Below are 23,896 nucleotides of genomic sequence, written 5' to 3'. Positions count from 1 at the left end.
ATCTGCAGATGATGGTTAAGGGTATTCCAGGCACTCGGAGCAGCAATATTCTTTTATCAAACAAATGTTTTAGCAAGTGGCTGTTTTTGTTCATTTAATACCAGATGATCAATAACGTTCACTTCGCAGCAGGATTGCGTGCTTTTACGTATGTTGAACTTCTTTTGCACCGTACGTAGCCAACCGCGCTAATCGGAGGTACGGAGGAAGGACAGCAAACTAAACACAAAAAGCAATTGTAAAGTAATTAGCTTTCAATCTAGATGTAAAAGTGCCATAGCTCTCAGCAGCTTCCCAATATAGCTTCAGTGGCTTCCTTTTTTAAACCCTTGGCCTGTACGTGAAGTGCTACATTTCACCGTCGTTGTAATATACAGCACCGCATAAAACAGTAGCACTGACGGCTATTACCCTTTCAGTCTGCATCATAGCACAGCATTGGTTAAGAACGTAAGAAAATTGTAAATGTTGACTCGGGAGAGATCCCTCAATTTTGTCTCGCAGTGCCTGCTTTTGAGACTGCACGTAAAACTTGGCGATGCACCCTTTTTTATTATACACGCTTTTTATCAACTCACTCTGTTGTTATTGTCGTTGTTGTATCCTCAAATCTTGTAACTCGATTGTAACCCGCTTCCCAATGTGGTATCGACCGCGAACTTGGTATACTTATGTCATACTGATGACAATACTATATTCTATCATACAAAAAAAACAATCTTTTTTTACGTGTTATGTTTCGGCTTGGGTCTAATTGTCCACAGTAAACTCACGTTGGCTGTCATTGACCACGGTGCCCTTACGTTATGGCAAGCTTCGGGGCCACTTCTTCGAGTCGTGGAGTTCTGCCGTTACTACAGTACATTTCATAAAAAGTTTTAAAATAATTAAATAGACTTTTAAATAAATGTTTTCTCCTACAACATCAGAGTGCAGCGCCACATTAAATACGCACTACAATGACAATAGTTTAAAGCGATTTGAAGCATGTTTTATTATTTTTTTGGGGGGGGGGGGCAGAGCTTTGTGACGTCATATTTGAGGGGGGAGGGGGGTCTGACTTTTTGTGACGTCGTGTGACGAAGGGGGGGGGGGGTTGGGGGGTCAAAAATCGTCCAAAATCGCGTGACGTCATTTATGGACGGCCTCAACCAGCATGCGTACATTTTATTGGACATTTTGTCTTGCGGCCGTTTCGATATTCCCATGAACGGCCACGTCTTCGGCGGCGTGTTGGTGGAAGCGGCGACCAGCGGTGTCCTCTCGACGGAACGCATCGCTCTGGCTACGCCGTCCCACGTTCGAGTGACGGGCGCCGGGAGCGTTCGCGACGCAGTTCGCGCGCTCGTGAAAGCGAGGGGAGTGTTTGGCGTGTCGGTATAAGTGCCCACCGGGCCAATGAACCCGCCGACCTGACTTGTCGATCGCCAAGCCGCACGGCGAAGTTTGTGCGGCATGGCGACAGGGGGGTCACCCATAAAGCGATTCGGCTATCGCGCGTTCCACAGCATCGCAGAATCCGGACGACGCGCGCGTGGATTGCTAGAGCGGCGGGTTCCGACCGTACTTGTTAATTCATTTGAGATCCCTTTGAAACGGTTAAATCATAAGGCTTGTAACGCCGCTCGCCAGCATATTCCAGTGAGATGGAGTGCAGGCCAAGTGGAGTGTCCTGATTTGAACCGAAGTTTGTCCTGTTGGCTCGCTCGCTTGTTGTCATGTGCCAGTGCAGGGGCAAGCGTCCAATGTCCCAGAGACTTATCACGCACGGCGGACTCTCTCTCTCTCTCTCCCTCTGCACCAGGTTATGTTTGTGTACGCATGTTTAAGAGATGCTGCAACAACAACAACAACAAACCACGCGCTCTATAAACTTCACCGTGCTGAGCGGCTCCACAATCCAGGTCGTATTTTTGGACAGTTATGGTGTGGCTCTGTTGTTTTTCTGTTTCGGGGGGGGGGGGGGGTGGTTTGCATAGCTCTCTCTCTCGTGCGTACAAAATAATGTGTGGCTCCTGGGGGTTTTAGCAGCTGGATGGTGTCCATGTTATGGAGTTAAGTTCGACGCAGCTGTGGCTTGCCATAATTAGGGGCATTCCCCCCCCCTCCCCATCCTTTCATAATTTGTGCTTTGTGTATGTTGGACTTGTGCACAGCTTTTTTTTAAAGTTAATGAGCATGTAGGAATGTTCTTGTACAATTTCAATATGTAGGCTCTGTACAGAGTGACTAAAAAATCACCGGTGGGGGGGAGGGGCGGGGGGCGGGGGGGGGCACCCACCCTTTGGTAGACCCCACCGCTGTAATGCCTCGTTGGCAACGTGGGTTGTTGTGGCCGCACTTGATTCGCCGTGTTTTGCCGAGTGTGGGTTTGGGCGAGAATGGGACTCGTTTCAAATATTGCTTCGCCACTGATGTTGGCCGTGGACGGGTTCACAGAGCCGCGGTGCTTTTACCCCACCGCGCCACTAACTTCTGCACCACCCAACCACCCACCCCACCCCACCCCCCATTGCCCGTTATACTTTTATAGAGTCTTGACGATGTGTATTAAAAGAGTGGCTGGGAAATTTCAGATTGAACGCCCAATGGGTTGTTGCTCATAAAAACCGGCGGAATCGTTTGAGAAAAGAATTTCCAACCTGGAGCAATTAATCATCCAGTCAATGCGCTGTTAAAAAACAACAACAACAACAACATACAAGCATATAAAAGTGCGTGCCACGAGAGAACTATAAAATGCAGAATGAGCCGTCTTAAATAATCACACTACTGCACAGTGTGTACTGTACGTACAGTGTGTACTGTACGCACGCACTGCATTGTCGAGGATGTTTTCCTGCCTGTTGCTGTTTGGTTCGCGCAAACAAACTCGCAATCGGAAGTTGAGAGGTCAAATCCCCGTCGGGAGTCGACTTTGGCCATCGTCCTTCTGGGGTAGAGTAAACGAGTGTCATTTGTGTGGGGTAAGCCGACCCACAACGGTGACATCGCCCTGCGGGAGAGACTGGTCGCTTGCCATGGGATTGGCGAATTTCCCACCACTCGTTCAGCGATGCCAATGGAGTTGAGCACTGTTTAAAGCTTGTTTGAGGCGGGGATACACGGGGCACATTTAATATAGGATGCGTTGTACACAAGACAGGGCGTGACAAGCTAACAGACAGTGTACTAGGGCTGCGTCATTCCACAACAAAAAAAAACCAGGACGACTCAATGCTGTGATTTTGTTTGTGAGTGTACAATACATTTTAAATTATTCAACTTTAATTTAATCCAAAGCACACAAATGTATACATGTATTACATAAAATGTAACATGTTAACAAACCCGTCTTTGATGCATATTCTATGTGCCCATCTGGCACGTGTTTATTTGTACAAGAAGATACTTTTATAATATGTTGGTCATACAGAGAAATTGCCCTTCTGTAAACTGATATCACATTTGACGTTGCGTAACCAATTGGGCTCGTAAAATTGGAGAGTATCTGGACATTCAAAAACATCACAACTTCCATCACTGCCCTGGTCACTGTTCTGTAAGATTTAACGCAGCATATCCTGCACGTTGCGTAACATTACATGAATTTGAGTGTGTAAAAAACACAACTGATAACCAAATCTTCTGAACCCACCCCACTCCCCTCCAAAAATGCTAAACATTCAAGTACCTTTATTATTGCAACATGTTTTGAATGAACAAAAAAAAAACCCTTTTAATCATATATACTTACATTTATTGCTCACCAGATGCTGCGCATATATATTTTTTTAAAACAGACGTTTCAAAAAAGAATTCCTTTAGTCCATGACAAGGTCTTTCAACCTCTGCAGTGCTGCAGATTTAAATCGGTGGTTTAGCCTCACATTTCAGCCCATTTTAGGCCATACCTTTCGGTACATTTTTTAAAAATACAGTACAGTTGAACTCCTCTTATCCTTGCTGATATGGAGCAGATGCTTTGTGGTGTCGGATCCTAATCGCGTTTATCTTGGCGTTTTACTGTTAAAAGAGGTGAAGGTAAACGGGCACAATCGAATGAATTTTCCACCACTTCTGGGCTACTATTGTTCACGCTGGAGCGGAGATAATAGGATGAATCACATACTTCCATGGGAACATTTCAAGGTTCATTCTGAACATGTCCAACACGTGGATAGGTGCAGACAAATTTACCACCAATCCCTTACCGGTCCACCGCTGGATGAAGGCTTTCCCATGCTGTGTGTGGGGCATTGGGGTTCTTTGACCATATTTCACCAGCTGGTCATTGTCACTTGGTTAAGTGGGTGTTCCAGGTGCAATTAAAATATTACCCACCACTCACGTTAGTCATGGCTGGGATTTTAACCCGGGTCACTGGCTTCGTATTGAATTGCGCTAGCTATATTGGGTCTCTAATTTCGTGCTTTGTTTAACATATTCTTGAACACTGGAAAGTCAGGTTCGTATCTCCCTCCTAATATGAGTATCGTGATGGGCTCCAGTGGTGGACTCAATACGGGAGAACCCCTTATCCACAGCAATGAGGAGGACCAATTTCACACATTCTATTATATGTGGGGTCGCCTGTGTTTTTTACTGCACTTATCCGTGAAATAATTCACAGATAATCGAAGTTATGAGGTATATGCCCACAGTGAATGCCAGAAAATATAGCTATTGAAGACCTGTGTGTACAACTGTGGATAATTGGAAGAATTTGCCGATAATCGAATTTATGAGGTATATGCCCACAGTGATTGTCAGAAAATATAGCTATTGAAGACCTGTGTGTACAACTGTGGATAATTGGAAGAATTTGCCCAACAACTCCAATTACGCGCAAAACATGTGCACATGTTTCGAAGTTTTTGTAGCTAGGTGGTGGGTCGATGTGCTTCAAAGGCATGTCTCTCTGTGCGTTCATGTGTCGGTATCTTCCTCCTAGATCTCTCTCCTTGTGTTTCTCTGTCAGAAGAGACAGTAAAATCAGAGGGACGTAGGTACGGAGACACAAAAAGACAATGATCGCCCATGTGGCCTTTAACAGAATGGTGAGGCAAGTGCTGTTAGCGAGCACCTATGAAGGTCGACACGGCACACGAGGGGGTGGATAGCCACCACCACGCCCAGCCGCCTTTGTTTCCCGAGTCCTGATGTTTACATATCACACCAGGTACTCATTAAAGGTTGAGTCGACCTTGGGGAGACCCAGCACCGGTTAAAATATTTTTCTTCTGCAACTCATAATGAGTGGGATTCGAACTTGTGTCACCGTGTTTGTAGTGCGGTGCGCTAATCACTACACTACTGCTCCCCTAGACTCCTGCAAACAAGTGTACACACTCGCACAGGCTACACACATAAACATATGCATGCACGCAACAATAACAACCACTATGTGGTGGTGACGTCACCACAGCGCTTGTGCCAGGCTATGTGCACGTTAAGGCCACATCGAACGCCCACTGGCAGGTCACGGGGCACACCCAGCTTCCATGGGTCAACTGACTGGGATGAATGGCCGATGCACCACCTGTGGCCCCTACTGTGCCAACCTGCTGTGTTTTAGCCACCCAGCACTCCGAGCATTGTTGGTAGCGTCGCTCCTCTGCCCTCCGTTATTGCTGGAGGGCGACTGCCTCCAACTTTCCAGTAGCGTCCTTCACGAGCCTCCTCCACAGAGGCTGATCTTGACACCGCTGGTAAAGGTCATCGTCAAGTCGACTCAGCTCCACATCCTCTAGTACCACATCACTCCATCTCTTCTCTAGCCCGTGCCGTGCCCGTTTAGCCCCCTCTATCCAGCCGAACACAAGTTGTTCAGGCATTAGGAAGCTGGACATGCGTTCTACACGACCCAGCCAACGCAGCCTTGCCTACCGTAGGAGCTCACCGATCAGACTTTGTCCAGATTTTTAAAAGATTTGTGAGCTCCTCACACAATCCAGCCTGGTTAAACCCAGGATGGATCGTAGGCAGGCCAGCCTAAATGTTTATAACCGGTGAAGATGTTCCATTAGGGGGGGTCCACGTTTCGCAAGCATAGAGAAGGGAGGGCATGACTGTGGCCGAGACGACCCAAATCTTTGTGTGGGGCGACAGACCACGTAGCTTCCACATAGCGTTATGCAGCCGATGAAAAGATAATGCTGCTCGGCTGATTCAGAGTGAGACCTCTGCTGTCAATCTGGAGCCGGTCATGAGCACTCTGCCCAGGTATGGAATATTCTCCACTCTCTCCACAACTGCCCCATAACCAATTTGGAGTTGTGGGGGTGGAGTGTCTGATGGTACAAAATACCCAGGCAGGTGCTTAGTTTTGGTGGGGCTGATGGTAAGGCCCCCACCTCTTTGTGGCACGCTCCAGGTTCAGCAGCAGCGCCTCCAACTCCTCCTCTGAGTGAGCAGCAGTGACCAGATCATCGGCATTACATAATATGGTTGACCAACAGGGTGCCATCCCTTGACCGCATCCGGGCATCGATCAGCCTCCCATTGTATCTGTACCAGATGGCAATTCCTCCGGTATAGCCATCGAAGACTTCACGAACTACGTGGTCGAAATAGATGTTAAATAATGTTGGAGCCAGAGGACGTCCCTGTCGCACCCCAAGGTGAGGAGGGAATGACTCCGACTCCTGGCCATGTAGTTTTACCCGGGCCTGCTCACCATCATGAAGGTCCTAAATGATTATGAGCAGAGAGTCAGGGCCTCCGAAAACACGAATAATGACCCAGAGCCCAGGCCTACTGATGGTATCATAGGCATTGGCCAGGTCAATAAAGCAGAGATGTAGGTTCTGTTGGAATTACCTATACCTCTGCCGTAGCAGACAGACAGAAAATATGACATTTTTTCAGGACTGCCCTTTCCTGAAACCATATTGGGGCTCTGCAAGCCTTTCCTCAGCGTGCCTGGCAAGGCGATGTTGAATAACTGTAACAAAAATATAAAAAAAAATGTTCCTGGGTAGTAAGTGTTATTTTCCAATTGCTTATGCCTCAAAGGTACGGAAAATGTCTATTATTCCCCACAAACTTTGCTTTTGTGACCAGGACACAAAAGCAAAGTTAATAATCCACTCCATTCATAACTCTGTGTAACAAATGTATTATTATTTTTGTTCCTGGGTAGTAAATGTTATTTCCTAATTGCTTATGCCTTAAAAGTACAGAAAATGGCTATTATTCCCCAAAACTTTGCTTTTGTGACCTGGGGCTTACAGCTTCCCACACCTCACCGCCATGTTCCCACGCCCCCTTCATTCTATTGATCTGACGAAAAGCCACCCCTCATGGTGGCAGGAGCCAGAGCCGGTGCATGCACGCACGTGCACACACACACACTTCTTAAGCACCCTTGGCACGTCTGGTCCCTGAGCCAGATTCAGCAATCTTGTGAGGCCAGCGCATCGCAATTTTGTACTGGCTCGGCGACACCATGAGGGCCTCGTGGTAACTCGTCATGGATATACCAGTTGAAAGTGTCCCCGTGTCTGTGTCTTTGTGTGTGTCTCCGTGGGTGTCTCTGTCTCTTTGTGCGTCTACGCATATCCACGTCTCAAACTATGCCCCTGGGTCTTTTTGTGTCTCCATGTCTCTGTGACACTGTGTGTTTGTTTATTTGCATGTGGTGTGTGATCAAAGCATGTCCTGCTGGCGGCACTCACTTTGATCGCAGCACGTTTCAGTCACTCGGTGTATCTATGGGCATTTTTTTTATTCCTTATAAAACAATTCACGGATATCCCATGAGTCATGATAATTATTTTCTGCACGGTGGATAATTGGAAGAAGTAATAGTGGTGTTCGTGGACCCTACTGCTTCTGCGGATAATAGTCTCAAGTAATAGGGTAACGGATCATAGGACTTCTCCTGTATTGGTCCTGACGTAGTGGTTGAATATGTATATTCCCATGACGAGAACCAGCATGGTGTAAATAGAGCACTGTTTATTGTGTAATACTCGGTGTCAAACAATAACGCAGTGCTTTTAAAACTCAGAGTTTACTTGAATATTCCAAAGATTTTCCAGGAAGTCGCATGCCAGTTATTTTATCTGTTGATGTGTGTGACTGCATTTTCTTTTATATTGCAGAAGAATGGAAACATTCAGCTGTGCATAACTCAGATTATTGGGAAAGCTATTTCTGCCATGGGCATAATCCAATTAACAGATATTTGGAATTCTACAGCATATGAAATAATGAAATCGGACTACATTACAGCCATGTACCATCGAGTATTTATACGACTGGGTGTTACTGTTGAGCACTAGACTAACATTTGAAAGTTAGCCAGTTAAAATCCCAGTCTGGGGTTGAATAGGTCCAATATCCTTTGGGCTCTGATAAAATAAACTGCATTTTGTGGGAATTTAACAGTGATTGTTCAATAGAGACACTCACCAATGTGACATGGGGATATTGAATTCTTACCTCCGCAAATGGAGATGAGTAACGGAACACTTTTGACTCGACTATTGGCCACCCAGTCAAGGTTTCATGTCGGGAGTCTGAGAGAGGGGGCATGGTGTCAAGGAGCAGACTTGGTACATTTGTGCCATGTACTTCATTTCAGTACAGAACTATGGTCTTATATCTTACATGTTCTTTTTTTTTAACCCATGGATTTATGTGCATATACACCTTTTTACAGCATTGCAATTATGGAAATACACAAGCGAGACATCTTTGGGTTACAATTGCCAATTGCAACTAGATGAATGTATGATTGGTACAGGAGATTTTTTATAGCTTTAAATAAAAAAAACCTAATAAGTTGTTCGGTGTGCTACTAATGTGTATGTTCTCCCTTGACTTGATGCACAGTATTGAACTGTGTTTTCATGCTGCCCGTATGGTTTACCACTGCACTACTGCAGAGTATTGTTCCAATTTCCCTGTAATATGCCCCACAAATCAGCCAATTTGCTGCCATTTGACCTCGGTTTATAGACAAGCCCACACAGTCTCGTAATCAGGACTCGGCCTTGGTGGTGAGTGTGCCTTCAGCCTCTGCAATGGCCAGATATGGTTTCACCATAGATCTTTGGCATGAGGGATCGGAAGCTGCCCGTACTTGTCAGCGGTCAGGATGCCCTGGGCTTTGTGTTGATCACAAATACCGTACCAGGGGCTGAGGTGCAGCCCAAAACTTTTCCTGATCCTCCTCCACGCTTTACTCGTACATTAACCTTGGTGTCATTCTCCCCTATGGGCACTGTACGTGGTGATCTGTGTTCGATTCACACCCACAGCTAATATCAGTGGCGAACGGTATCTGAACCGGTCCTGGGGCCCACCCTTCACCAATCCACATTGGTGAAGAATGGTGCTAATAACTTCGAACAAGTGCAACAATAGAACAGCGTTAACAACACGCACACGTACATACAAACAAATACAGCAAGCACTGAGTTACTGGAGTTACCCCACCGTGTGTCCTCTGTTAAAACCCATCTCTTTTTCTCCCTTGCTCATCTTAATGCCCTGTCCTGCCCCCCCCCCCCCCCCCAGCTATGACCAGGTCTACCACAAGCCCTCCTTCCACACTCCCTCCTGTCCTCCTGCCACCACAACTATACCACCACATTTAATAACCACGCTCTCTATTTTATCATCTTATGTACAAATACAATTGTACATTGGTGTCTTTAATTAAGGCGATATATAAATCTACGTAAGATAAGATCACGTGAGTTGGGCAGGTTCCCTTGCTTTCAAGTCAAAAGTCAAAACTGATTTGTTGGCAAAATAAATGTTATATTGCAAATGTAATGTTTACACTTACAACATGTTATTTATAATACAGGTTTTTGGATTAGATCGCGTTATTTATAAATGTGTCGTAACCCTCCACCACCCGACACGACCAATCAGCAAAAAAGTGTCACGTTGACAAAAGACAATTAGTTCACTACTTTAGCCCACCGGTGTGTTGAAGAGTGAATCCAAACTGGAAATGTTGTGGATTCACTCTTCAACACACCGATGGGCTAAAGTAGTGAACTATTTTGTCTTTTGGCAATGTGACACTTTTTTGCCGATTGGCCGTGTCGGGTGGTGGAGGGTTACGACACATTTATAAATAACGCGATCTAACCCAAGAACATTTATTATGAATAATATTGGTCGCGAAGGCTTACGTGTTAAATGTTGTTACTTGCTTGGTGATGTTTTTCTGCTCAGCCTGCATTCTGACCTACAGAATTCAGGCCAACCTGTGAAGCAAAATCGGCCCAGAGAATTTAGGCCTGAGGCTAAAATGGCAGCCAACTTGAGTTGATCAAAACATGGAATGGTGGGGGCTCAAATCGAATTCCGTGGCTCATGGCTCATGGTATTGCCGTATTTCCATCTACCGGGCCCCCTTTACAGCTCTGCAAATACAGCCAACTCTCAATTATTTCTCGAGTAATTTTGGGGGGGAAGGGGGGCGGGGCCTGGTAACCTTGATTAATAAAAGAAAATGCAGATAATGCAAAACACATGCCAATTAGGATGCAAAACATTTGTTGAATGGGGCGAAGACCTAGAATGTCTCAAGTCTGTTTTTTTTATTGCTGCTTGGAGTAATATGTTTACTTCCCAGCGCGCGTGTTGGTATTTGCGGTGGGCACGTGACAGTGGGCAACAGCCAATAATGAAAGCACTGTGTGCTTAGAGATATTTGATTGATTTTGTTTGCAAGCACGGTCAATCGACCAGCCAGGGAATCTGCCCGCGGATAATCGAGAATTAACACTGGGGCCTTGGTGCACATGACGACGTTTAACGTGATCCACTAAGGCAACGGAAAGATTACTGGGCTATGGGCAGGCTCAGAATACAGAGTGTTGAGGAGCAGGATGGACAGGTGGCTAAGCACACACGCGTGCGTACACAGCAGCCTGGCCGCACGGGCACCCAGGCATGAATACAAATGTACACATGGGAAATCGTGAGACTGCCACTGAACACAATGCGTATTATCACAAAGCATTCGACTGTACTTATTGTGTTTATAAACGTGTTTTTTTTCATTTTAACAGTTTTGGTGGCGCTCATTATTGTGCGCACGTGATTTCTTCTTTCGTGGGGTTGAAGTTTTTTTTACTCTTACAGAATTGACGGGGAGTACGAGCTTACGGGAGTAAAAATCCATTTTCCCTACTCAAAATAGTCAGGCAAAATTGAAACCTTCCTGTTGCAAATAAAGATCAGACATAAATACGTGGATAAACGCAAAAAAAAGTTACAGAATGTTAAATTGAACAAAAATATATTTTGAGGTCCTATTGCTTATGAGGGTTTGGGGAAGGGACTGTTTTGTGGATTAGCAAAATTCACGGAGAAGAGGAATTTTTACTTTTATCTGCGTCTTATCCATGCAAACACGGATATTGGGATGAATTTCAGATGTATTCCTCTTTCCTGCCGCAAATATTTGAATAATAATGTGTTATATCGCGCCGTTCATGTAAATGGAATCTCACAATCGCCAAGGAACCACTAAAAAGCTGGAAGGCAGCCACACGCAGTTCTCTAGATATGAAGATGTTTTCAGCCAATTAATGAGTGTTCATACATGTGGGAGGAAACCGGAGAGCACCCAGCGAAAATAGAAAGATGTAGAAGTGTAGTGGTGCTGTATAATGGCGTTGTATAGTGTAATGTGCCTTGTGTCACGGCTGTGATAGCGTCAGCAGTGCAGGAGGCAGCAGTAGTGGCAAAATCATCACCATCATTATATTATCTTCTTGTTATCATGGGCCATGGTCTGTCCACTTATGGATGAAGGCCTCTCCGTGCTGTCGCCACCGCTTATGGTCTTGTGATGCTGCAGTATATCTCACAAACTTATGTCATCTCGCTCCATCCCTGCCATAGGAGTTGTTGTGGACCGCGGGTGAATCATGGATATTTAGGGCATGTACATTTTTTGGTGAATGGATTTTTGGAGTTTCACTCCACGTTCTGTTGCACTATTGCCCAATTATTTAGCACTATTGCCTACACAGGCAAAATGGTATACAGTACATAACAATGATTGTGTAAGCAAAATACAGCGTCTGACTGCATTCCCTTACCCGCAAGTGGCAGAGTCCAAAGTCACACCCCCAAAATCCGCCAGAAGTCCCATCAGATTTTTTGAGATGCAATGAAATGTTTGCATGATGATTATAAATAAAAAAAAACTGGCCTGTGCTGCTGCTTTCCTAGAATGGCATGACGTGGCTCTTTCCTGTACCAAAGCTTCAAGAATAAAGACAAATAATTGCATTTATAAAATGTGTAGATACTACAGCATCTCGATACGAGCACAGCACCACCAACAACGAGTTCACCACAACCAACATTTCAACAATCTCGACACCATGGCACTAACAGGCCCCGAGCATGCGCATTTATGTTTAACTTCTTTCGCATCGTACGTAGCCAACCTTGCTAATCGGAGTAGGTGCAGACGTGTGATAGCAGAGGGGCCCCGCTGTAACAAAGCCCCAGCAGCTCCTAGATGGGACGTGGCACAGCCGCTGCATGCCTCACGTAAGCCCCAGATGAGCCAATTGCTGCCCGGGCGTCACCCAAAGCGGACCCCGGGAGATGCAAACACCCCCGCAGAGCACAACATCTGCAGCCCCCCCTCTCCCCTCTCCAGGGACGTCGAACACAACCCTGAGATTAACTATGGCCCAAACCAAGCAAGAGGTGGGGGTGGGGGGAAAGCAATGGCTAAGGAAGAAAACAGGGCCCCAGCGAAGAGTGAAAAGCAACAGCGAAATAACAAGTAAATAAGTAAATAAATAATATTATACTAAATCATAATGAAAGTTGTGTGTGGCTCTGTGGGCTCAGCCAGCCCCCTGCACTCTGCCCTCCCCTCACCCTCCCACTCTCCATCCGCGTCCACGGCTGGAGGGGAGTGATTTTTTTAACTCTCGCTGCCTGCCCTGCTGGCACGTGGCGCTATGGTTAGATAGAACACTTCACTCCGGTAAGTAAAAAAACAAAACTAATTTTGGTCGGACTCTTATCGTTCATACGTTGATTTGTGTGCGATGGATTACACATGTCATAAGCGAGTATGCTACTAATAAAACACCTCGATCCAGGGTCGATGAAAAGGAGTTGTTTTGGGGGGGTGGAGCTATGGCTCTATGGTTCGTGCACTGCGCTACAATCCTTGGCCTGAGCTTGAGTTCCGACCACGGTTGACATCAGTGGTAAGTGATATCGGAACCGGTACTCAGTTCCCCCTTTAATTAAGGGGCCGTCCATAAATGACGTCACGCACCTCGCGGGGGGGGGGGGGGGTCAGACATGTGTGACGATGTGTGACGAAGACGGGGGGAGGGGTTTTGAGAAATGTGATGTTCCATCAAAATGCGCAACTTTAAATTATTATAGACAACACGTTCTACTTAATTAAATAGACTTTTTTTAAGTAAATGTTTTCTCCTACAACATCAGAGTGCAGCGCCACATTAAATACGCACAATGACAATAGTTTAAAGCGATTTGAAGCATGTTTTATTTTGGGGGGGGGGGCAGAGCCTTGTGACGTCATATTTGAGAGGGGGGGGGGTCTGACTTTTTGTGACGCCGTGTGACTAGGGGGGGGGGATCATTTGTGCACGGCCCCTAATCTGCACTGACCAGCATGGTGAAGTATAGTCAAACAACCCCCATTACCAACACATGTGGAGAGGCGTTCTTACGGTAATTGATTAAATGCTTTTCTTTAATACTTACTCGTGTTATTTTTTTAAAAAATAATCGTATCTTTGTGAACCTTGAAGTGGCAGTCCCACTCATACACGTAGATTTGTCATGCGTAACCATGCCAAACATGAATACAATTGGCCAAACATTCCAATGCAAAGACCTGCCTGGGGAATAAAAAAAAGCTTGAGACACGTTGAGGTTCTTCTGGGTAATTAAAGGACAACATCTTTATTATTACTGGCCATGTCACAAATATATCGTTCACTGCCACCGAATTGTGGAATTTTAACCACTGACTCGGTGCTGCAAGTAGAATTTTTTGAGTTTAATTATGTTTACCTAGAGCTATTTTTACAAGGGAGATCGGTGGTAGTGAGTGAGCACCCACGACATGAAGACGAAGACAAAAGCAGTCCAGGGTCCTTGCAGCATATTGCACAAATAACAAACAGGGTGTGTAACGATTGTAAACAAAGATTAGCACTGTCCAAACCCCTTTTTGAGTGTTGAGACACGTTTGACTTTTGCCATGCATAAGTCGATCTGTATACCTGTAGACATGTGCGCGACTGGTTAAGCTAATACTTCGTGCCAAACAGAATGTGTAATCTGGTTAATGCAAGCATGAATGGTGACTGCTCATGACCATTGTCGAGCTGTCATGTATGTAGGTTGAATTTCTTGCCACCGTGCATAGCCAACCGTGTATAATCGGACAAAAAGCTGTTCTAAATAAATGAGTTGAAAATCTTGATTTTAAAAGTCCGTAGCGCCCAGTGGCTTCCTAATATCGGCAGGAAGAGCGTTCCAGATGGCCGCAGAAGCGTATCTGAAAGTGCGCGATGTGGTTGATCGTCTTTGTTCGATGGATAGCCAAAAGTTGCCGCGAGGATAACCAGAGTTTGCGTGATGGTTTATGCTCCTTGATGAAATCAGCAAGGTATTGTGGTCCATTTGTGGCAAGCAATTTGTAATGAGTGCGACCTTATAATGTATTTGTTAATATCCACACGTAAGCTGCTAATACAGTATGTGTGTGTGATGCTCTGCTTCACCACAAAGGACAACGGCAAGTGAAAACCTCGCTGGACAGTATCTCATGCAACCGCCTCTGACGAAATCGCCCGGAATGTGCCCGATATCATCAGATCTCGGAAGCTGAACAGGGTTGAGCCCGGATAGTGCTTGGGGTGGGTGCCGCCATGCGTAGCCAGTCGTAGCAGTCCACGTGGGGCTGCATGGCGAGCAAGAGGGCAGTGAAGCCACATTTGTTGTTGTCCTGTACTCTGTTCTCGCTATGCTCCCGCACTTTAGGTGCCCTACCTTCACCGATGCGCTCTAACCAAGCGCGGTGAAGTTACGGTTCAAATAACCCCCATGACCAGCTCGGTGTATGGGTGTAATCTCATCCAGCAGTAGATTGACAGCAGAGCTTTACACGTACGTCAAAGAATCTTAAGCAAAATGCGGTTGTGTAAAGGCACCGTGGTGATTGATAAAACTGGAGTTTTGCTACTTGAAAGGTGAAACATTACGTTTCGGAGGTCTTTTTGATGCTACACTTGAATTGGCAAGTCTGCTTTAACAGGTTGTATGAGGTTCTCGTGCTATATATATTAGGTTGTAAATATTTTGCTCTGTGCTTTGCAAGGTTTGCATGTTCTCTTTATTTCTGTTCTGAAGATTAATTAACTTTTAATATGTTATTGGGAGGGCACTTGAAGTTACAGTTGTGGGTTTGTAATCTTCGCTGTAGCTTGAGCAATCGTCACTTAATAGACGTTGCTCTATGTTTGATTTTTTTTCTATTTTGAAAGACTGCACAGACTCCAGATGGGCAGTGCTCAATTTGCAATTGATCCATAGTGATTTGACATACTGGTCAGGAGTTGACTTGGCCCATCATCACTATCGGGTGGATAAAATAAACACTAAGGCAAAATGCTTGCCCTGTGGATAGAGTTGGCCCCGTCATAGCGATGTGGACTTTCCACCATGAAGTGACCATCTCCCCCACACATTTATTGAGCAGAAAGGAAGCCAGGTGTTTCTCTTGCAAAGAAGGCATTGCCTTTTGTGCAAAGAATTGGCACATATGCAATATATGCGATGCAATTACAGGTTTTAAATTAGTGACCGTTTAAACGCTTCTACAAAGTTCTGTTAAAATCGCTTGTATTAAATGACCTGTACTCATACCAGTTGACTTGCCGTATCTGGATGCTTGTGTAAATGTATTTTCTTTAAAGTGATGTTCGGGTTAAATGTTTTTTCTGGTTTCTGCTAAGAGACTAATTCCTATTTATTCGAATCAATAGTTTTATAGGAATATACTCATTGGAATGTACTACTCATTGCACTTTGCTGTCATTTAAATACATAGTCGAACTGTCATACAATTCTTGCTGTCCGTAGTTGGCAAAAGTATTTAGGTAATTTAAAAAATTAAAACCTTGCTTGGTGTATCTGGTGGGTTCCATTGAATTGTGCTCATGAGCAATCCAACAACTAACTTTTTGTTGGATTGAGGTCACTAGCAATATCCAACGTGTTACAGAATTACACGAGCACTTGACAATAATGAATCCAGTTCCTTTTGGGCTAAACCCCTAATCAAAATTGATACTTGATTAAAATAAAAAGGCAATTGATTACTGTGTTCGTTCAGGCATCCTGCAATCTGACTTTGTTGTAGGTTACTTAATTTGGTTCCAGATTGAAGCTGAAAGGCAAAATCAATGCGTCTTCATTCCCCCCAACGATACTATGGAGAGGAGACACTTCCGTTTTGGTAACCCAGAGCCGGTGATGGAAATTCCACATTGCACTGAAGTTGTACGATTTGTTCTGATCACGGATGGATAACAGGCTGCGTCCACTCCTAACTGGCATTTGAACTCACAACTATCACATTGCAAGCTCAGTCCTCTTTCCACAATGGCATCTGGCCAGATATAGTAGAGTAATACCCCGTTTTACATCAGAGATGCATTCCTGAAAGGTGTGGCTAATATCGAAACAGAATCAGAATATTTATACCGGAGGAATCCGATGAGCTATGAAGCTCTTTTTTTTCACAGATGTCCAGTCGGGGCGTTGTCAGAACGTCACGACGTACATCAAGGCGATTCAGTGATAGGTGGAGGCGAAGGCTGAGGCGAGGGCTACGGGAAAGGACAGGTGATGCTGCCAGCCACGTCAGTGTGTGTTGAGGCGACGCAAATCGGGTAGCGGTATTGATAAAGTGACGGCATATTTGCGGAAACAACGTCAAAGGGAGAGACGTAAATCGGGGCATTGCTGCATTATTTGCCATCCAACATAAAATTTGCTCTTGTGGAAACAAAAAATATTGTTCTCTTCCTCTCTTGTGCCATCCCTCATTCTTCTCACACCCGTATTTTTTTTGTAAGTTGAGCTCAGTACTCACATTTGCCCATATCCACTATACTATTCACATATATTCCCTATGATACTAACTATCTCTGGGTCCACCAGAATGAAAAAAAGTCTACTGGAAGAGGTAGCCTAGTAACGTGGTTTCTCGGAACCAGCATCCACCACACCACAAAAGCATCTTACACCCCTTTCCAGATTGGCTGTAACACTCACCTCTGCACGAGTCTATATTAGTTTTTGTATTATGCTTGTTTACCCAGGATAACCTCACTGAGTGTCATGACTCTTTCTTCGGGGGGGGGGGGGGTGTCCTGCCAAGGTTCTGCAGTATGGGGCAATGGTTACCATGTATAATTACAAATTTGGACTCAGTCTGGCACACAATAGCCAACTCTTGGCAGATGACATCAAGTGCTCGTTATCGTCTGCAGCGAAGCAAAGGCGCACGTTTTATGGTAAATACACGGCGCAGCATTAATCGCGCGGCCGCTGGATAAGAAATGAGCGCGAATCTCTGCAACAAGCGACGAATGCGCTGCCGCTAGGCCATGCCACCATTCATAAGAACTCGTGTAGCATTACAGTACTCCTAATTTATCACAATCTCATAACCGCAGCCTCTTACATCGAAGGGGAATCACGGTGGCGAGGATGTTAACTCCTTCGCCCGGTATACAGGAGGTCGTGGGTTTGGTCCCGACCCCGACTCGATATTTGGAGTTTGTGTGTTCTCCCTGTAGTCGCAGGGATTTTTCTCGAGGTCGTCCGATTTTTCTCTCCACACTTAGAAGCAACATGTGTTTCGAGTATTTGGCTGCTATACATTTCCACATGATAAGCCAATTCGTCGAGTGAGCATCTGTGGCCAGGTCGCTTCTGAAAAAGAGATATGTCGCTCAGTGGGCCTTACCTTGGAATATAAAAAATAGTTTTACTTTAAATCTGCAGCAGTTTTTTTTCTTCTATATAGTGGAATCCATAGGCAGTGTTACTCACATTAGATTACAGTGTACTATTGGCCAAGATACTTAACAATCCTGTACTTAATGCTTTTGGATTACAGTATTTAAGAATTGCGGCAAATGTATTATTCCATTCAGATTACAGCATGCAGTTTGTCTACGGATTACGGTACAGTTTTAGAAACGTATTATTGAGCAGTGCATCCAAGTCAACACACATTTTTATTCCATGCACATTAACATCGTGTACGGCCGACACTATGCCGATTATCTCCCGTGTACTGGTAATACATGGACATTACCTTTCCACGTACTCTTCCACAAGGGTTGTAATAACGTAGATTACACGAGAGACTTAATACCCATGGAATTTCATTATCTGTGCTGTCATGTCTATTGTGCGTGGTGCATTATGCCATATACTGAACCACCGTAGTATGCACTCCTTCAATGGAGGAATGGAAAAATGTCACAAACACTCTTCTGAAGCCCTCTCGTGGCTTGCAGACCTCTCCACCGTTGTTGGCACTTAGCTCCTGAACATATTGCCATCATGCTCAAGGATAGAAGAGTATAATATTCCGCAGTTTCCCTCGGCACTCGGTGCAAAGTGTATCCCCTAGCTTAGCGCGACAAATTATGTGTGTGCATTGTACAGTGCTGAATTCTTTTCTGGAAGCAATTTTGCCCTTCGTGGAAAATCGAACCATATATGTGGAGTGTTGTAAAAGCACTAATGCACAATACAAATAATTGTGATTACTTTATTGTTTAACGGCTGTGGATGGTGATGATTATTGTGACATGCACTTAAGTGCAAGAATGTTTTCAATGGCACATTCTAGGAAATAAGCCTTTAGATTGCAGTCTCGCTGTATTGTTTGTAACTTTCTATCCTTTTGTACCATTGCGTCGTGTGCGAGCACATTTTTTGTAAGCGGCCTATTTCTGGTTTCAATGAATTATGTTCACGTCCAGGCAAGGGCCGTCCAGTGTAACGACCTGTATAATGAGAGGTTGTGGTACAAATGGCGGGATGATTGATGTTAAGACATCGTCGCGCAGCTATCTATGAAAACTGCATCAACAGCGGTTGTCCCGTGGATAGACTTTCCCCACCATAGAAATGTGGTGTTGCCACCAATAGCTCAGAGTTGCCACTGGTGATGAGCATTGCTCAATGCCCATTGAAGCGTGGGGACGTTGAGCACCATGCATTGAAAGCAAGCAAAAAGTCCATTTATTGTCGTTCAAAATAGGACGAAATTCCAAAAATCTAAAATCCGCATTGATGTGAGTGGGCGGGGGGGGGAACGCTTTTAGCGGATTACAAAATCCACAATGCACCTTGATAGTTACTCGTAAAGCTTGTGGTAAACATTCACAGAACGTCTTAAATCTTAGGAGTTTTTAGGCATGCGACTCCAAAAATATTTTTTTTTAAACATTGTTTTTAGTCACATAGCTAATAATGAGACTGATTCATCATTATTATCGTCATCATCATCATCATTCAGTTTATATCTACTGCTGGAGGAATGTCACCTACTCCATGCGTCTTGTCGTGCCATGTTCGTCCAGTGCCGGAATCAATCTCCTCTGCACTTAAGGCAATGTTGCGTCATTATGTGCTTCATTTACTTTTAATGTCATGAGTCGGTTGGTGATTCCCCTGGGTATATCAACATATTCTGCTCTATAGTAGAGTTGTGCTCCTCCTCCTCCTCCTCAGTGCGTCTTATTTCATCTCCAATTTTGCGGCCTGCTTTATCGCGCGAAGCAGTGACACGGGGGTGGGGGGGGGGGGAGTCACTCCTAATGCCTGACAAGGCAAAAAAACCCACTAAAAAACACATCCTTGTGGGTGCTGCTACGTGGCACTGTAATTAATTGTTCTTGCATTAATGTCGTACATCTGGAACTCGATTCGTACGCAACGGGCAAAGAGAAAAAAAACAAAAAACCATGTTCGCTCATACGACGAATTCTTGTTGCGCATTTCCAATGTCGTACATTGTGCCGTGCACGAGGCCGCTTGAGTTGATGTTTTTTTTTCGCCATCGGTTCGTATTTTTTCTTTGCGGCCCCTTTAGCAGCCATCGCGCGCGAACGCGCCGGCGGAAAACGCAACTGGCACGCTTGGCGCTTCGGGTAAAAGAGCGACGCTGTTGAAGGCCGAAGGAATTCGGGCCCGTGTTGAAGCGCAGAGTAACATCCATCGCGCCCGCGTGTGTCTCGTCCAGACGACAACGAGGCACGCACCACGCATGCGACCAAAGTTCAGGCGCAGCTTCAGGTGCAATGAATCCGTGTGCGACCGCGCCCTGACGGATCATGCCCAACGTTGACTGATGCAAAAATGTTTGCTTGCATAACGAATATAACCTACAGTGTGTAGAGCGGCGGAGCATACGCTGTAAATAGTACTAAAATATCCTGACTTTAAAAATATATTTGGAATGCAAGTACTGTACAGTGCTTCGCTGGGCATGGTCACCGCCGATGTTGGTTCAGATAAACCAGCAGATCCAGTTCAGCATGAAGTGTTTCAATCAAAACAATGCCCGTGATTTTAAGCAACAATCTTTTGCGGGCGGTCGCAGGGCGTTAAATCCTTTATGCCAAACGCTTTGGTGCATTATGCACACCGTTAAAGCGAAGCCAGACGGCCAGAGTTTGTGTGCGTTTGTGCGACAACACGTAAGTGCCTGTTTTTTTTACCCTGTTATGAATATGCAGCAGAAATCCGAAAATCCATGATCCAGTCGTTTGCAAAGGCCCGGTAATTTGCGGATTATTGGCGGTTCACAACTGCCCCTTATAAGCGGATTGAAAATGATTTGCGGATCGCAGACCGCGATTCGTTGAAGTGGAGCTGCAGGAGCGGATGTGCCAGGATATGCGGAGGTAAGATAAAAAATAATAATCATATATATTTAGCAATTAATACATTTTGCATCTGCTCAGATTAGCCGTGCTGCTGTGATTCATCAGTAGAAAAAAGGATTTTTGCGAAATTTTAGACTTGGATATCAAGCATCATTTGGGTCTGAGAAATACCGGTAACCTCATCCGCTAATTTATTGTGAATTCATTTAGCCACTAGTCACGTGACTGCACTTCCCCTCTCATCTGTGAATGTTTAACGGATTGCTGGAGTAGCGCAGCTCTTTCCTCCCATAATCAGTGGTACTCCGCCTCGGCACAACACAAATAGCGGATTATTTGGTGGGAACCTCTTTGGAGCTCCATGGATGACAAGGTCCCTGATTTGGTCCCCCCCATATCAAAGCAGATTATTGTTGATTTCTGATTTAGTTCGGTGGTGGAGAGATGGTCTCGTGTCCACTTAACCCTACCACGGTAAGCACGGTTGGCTACGTACGGTACGAAAAGAAGTTCAACATACACATTATCATTCCTCTCGTAATTAACACCATTAAAGACATTTAGTTACACTCAACACACTTCAGTGGGAGTGAAATTTAGAGTACAGTGAATATATAGTGACCCCCCTCACTTTATTTTTGGTTTTACCACTTCATTGGGACATCAACCCCCACCCATTGCTCTCTGACCCAATAACTTTAGCATAGGAATGTGGAAATTACACATTTGAACCTGCTGACTCTATGCTGCCAATGGGTCATATGAGCACTTTTCTCTCACCCATGTAGCCCCATAATTGTGTCATCATTGAGACAGTGAATCTGCATTGATCAGAAGTACAATGTTGACAATCAAAATGTGTTTTGGTATCTGCGTTTTTATTTGCTACAAACATTAAACGAATGAGCTTCCAACTGCATGTGCAAGTGCTTTCATGCAAGGTGTTTTATTTAATTCATAATGGATTTTTTTTTTTGGCTTAGATCGCCGCATGAGCAACATGTGTGTCAGGCATCTCTCCTCCACCTGCCACAGCCAATTAATAAAGTTATTGCGTGAAGAACAAAACGTTGCAAATTTCTATTTAAAGCTTTCGTGACTGTAGGGATTCATCTTCATGGTTCTTTCGGTAAAGTCACGTAGAATGGAAATAAAATAATAAATATAAAACATAATAAAATAACATTTATTTTATTATATTAATATTTTATTATGTTTAATTTTTATTATTTTATTTCCATTCGTTACAAGTTACAGGTTATTGACCGGTGTGTTGCAGAGCAACGACAACCTTTAACAATGTTAAGTTGGGGTAATAAATGTTCACCTGACTACTTTATTAATTGGCCGTGTCGGGTGGAGGAGGGTGTCAGTCTGAGACACAAATCAATCGTGAATCATCATAGTGCTCGTGAAAGCCGACAACGTAATGTTGGTTCTGTTCACATTCATCTTCAACGGACCTTGTTTTTTGGTGAGTTTCTTGTGTTTTTGCCAGTGTGGCTTGTTTGTCAGAAGCACTCATTCGTGTCCCTGCAAGCAATTTTGGATGTCCCTGCACCCGCTGGTAGGTGATGAAATTAAAAAAAAAACGCACAGCGCTGTGCATCTCGTTCTATCCCCGAAACAATGATGCATCAAGTGTTCTTCATGTTGAACATGCTACAATAGTGTCTGACGGAATTGATGTCTGCAAAGAGCTTTTACTGCAGTTCAAAGCAGTGCATTGGGTTGATGAGGTGACGTACGTTGCACCGACGTGCTCTGCGTGTGAGCACATTAAAGCAGGCATCGCACACACTTCACATGCATCCGGGTGCCTTGGTGCGCGCCTGCAATCCAGCACTTTTGGAGGCAAGGGGGGTGGTGGATTGTGTGCAAGCGTATCGCAATCCCAAATCCACCAGGTTGGGAGGTGGCGAGCAAATGGCAGTATGGCAACTGCGGTGGAAGGCATACGTGCTGAGCTTCGAATGTTGCCTTCATATGCAGTTGGGCTTCTCTGGGGTTACTCGAGTTTCACGTTCACATACAAAACTCATGGGTGTAGGTGGACTCGGTACCTCAGAATTACATGGTATTATGTTTTGTGGCGAGTGTGCGATGTCGCTTCACAGTTGGCGCAGTCTCTCAATCTTGGGTCCAGTGCCTACCCGCCGCCCCCCCCCCCCTTGCCAGCCTATCCTGCAAGTTGTAATCGTCAAGAACAGCTGAATCGCTCCTCATTGGGTACCAGTTAAGACTTGCATTTTTATTTAAAGCTTTCGTGACTGCAGGGATTCATATTCTTGGTTCTTTCGGTAAAGTCACGTAGAAGGGAAACAATAAAATAATACAAATATAAAACAATAACATTTTCACGATGTTTTTTTTCTGTGGTTTTCACACCTGATGATGATTGCTTGTGTTGCAGTCGAAACGTCGTGAGAATTTTATTGTTTTATATTTTTATTATTTTATTGTGTCCCTTCTACGTGACTTTACCGAAAGAACCAAGAATACAGTTAAGACTTGTTAAGATCAGCGTGACAAACGCCAGTCTCGGTGGGGCCAGCGCTTATCAACTGGCCTCACTGAAAGATTAGACGATTAAATTCAATTAATTGCACAAACCTTGGTACCTCGAATCACCCCGCTGTGGTACAGAATGTGTAAATGGCAACATGCAGAGGGGTCACAAGAAGACTTTCTTACAGGAATAGACGGCCAACACGGGAGAGTGGTTATTTTCAGAGTGGAGGGTTGCTAGTATTTTTTTAATATCACCCGATCGAACAAAGACAGTTGTCACCGCATCGCGCGCTTTCAGATGCGCTTCTGCGGCCGTCTGGAACGCTCTTGCTTCCGATATTAGGAAGCAACTTGAGCTATGCACTTTTACATGATTGCGAGTCATAATTCGTTCTGGAAATGTGTTTGTAATCCAAAGCACTCGTATATCAAAGCAC

The 23,896-nt window shown here is 44.8% G+C and overlaps 1 protein-coding gene across 4 annotated transcripts in view; it reads left to right on the top strand.

Annotated features, from left to right (window-relative positions):
- The window catches only part of LOC116938798 (thyroid hormone receptor beta-A), a 106,775-nt gene that overhangs the window by 10,412 nt on the left and 72,467 nt on the right, over positions 1–23,896 (top strand). Inside the window, exon 1 of one of the 4 annotated variants that reach the window (XM_032946443.2) lies at positions 1,143–1,904. The exons of 2 other annotated variants lie outside the window; for them this stretch is intronic. The gene's annotated coding sequence lies outside the window, so the exon portion shown is untranslated. Of the gene's footprint in view, positions 1–1,142; positions 1,905–10,075; positions 12,968–23,896 lie in introns of those variants that run through there. One more of the 4 variants, XM_032946444.2, reaches the window with a different exon arrangement.

This window comes from Petromyzon marinus, chromosome 4 (assembly GCF_048934315.1).
Source record: "Petromyzon marinus isolate PM22_M1 ecotype Great Lakes invasive population chromosome 4, UKy_Petmar_22M1.pri1.0, whole genome shotgun sequence".
NCBI classification, from domain to species: domain Eukaryota; kingdom Metazoa; phylum Chordata; class Hyperoartia; order Petromyzontiformes; family Petromyzontidae; genus Petromyzon; species Petromyzon marinus.
The sequence above is the reverse complement of the archived record's forward strand: the minus strand, read 5'-3'. Positions and strand labels throughout refer to the sequence as shown.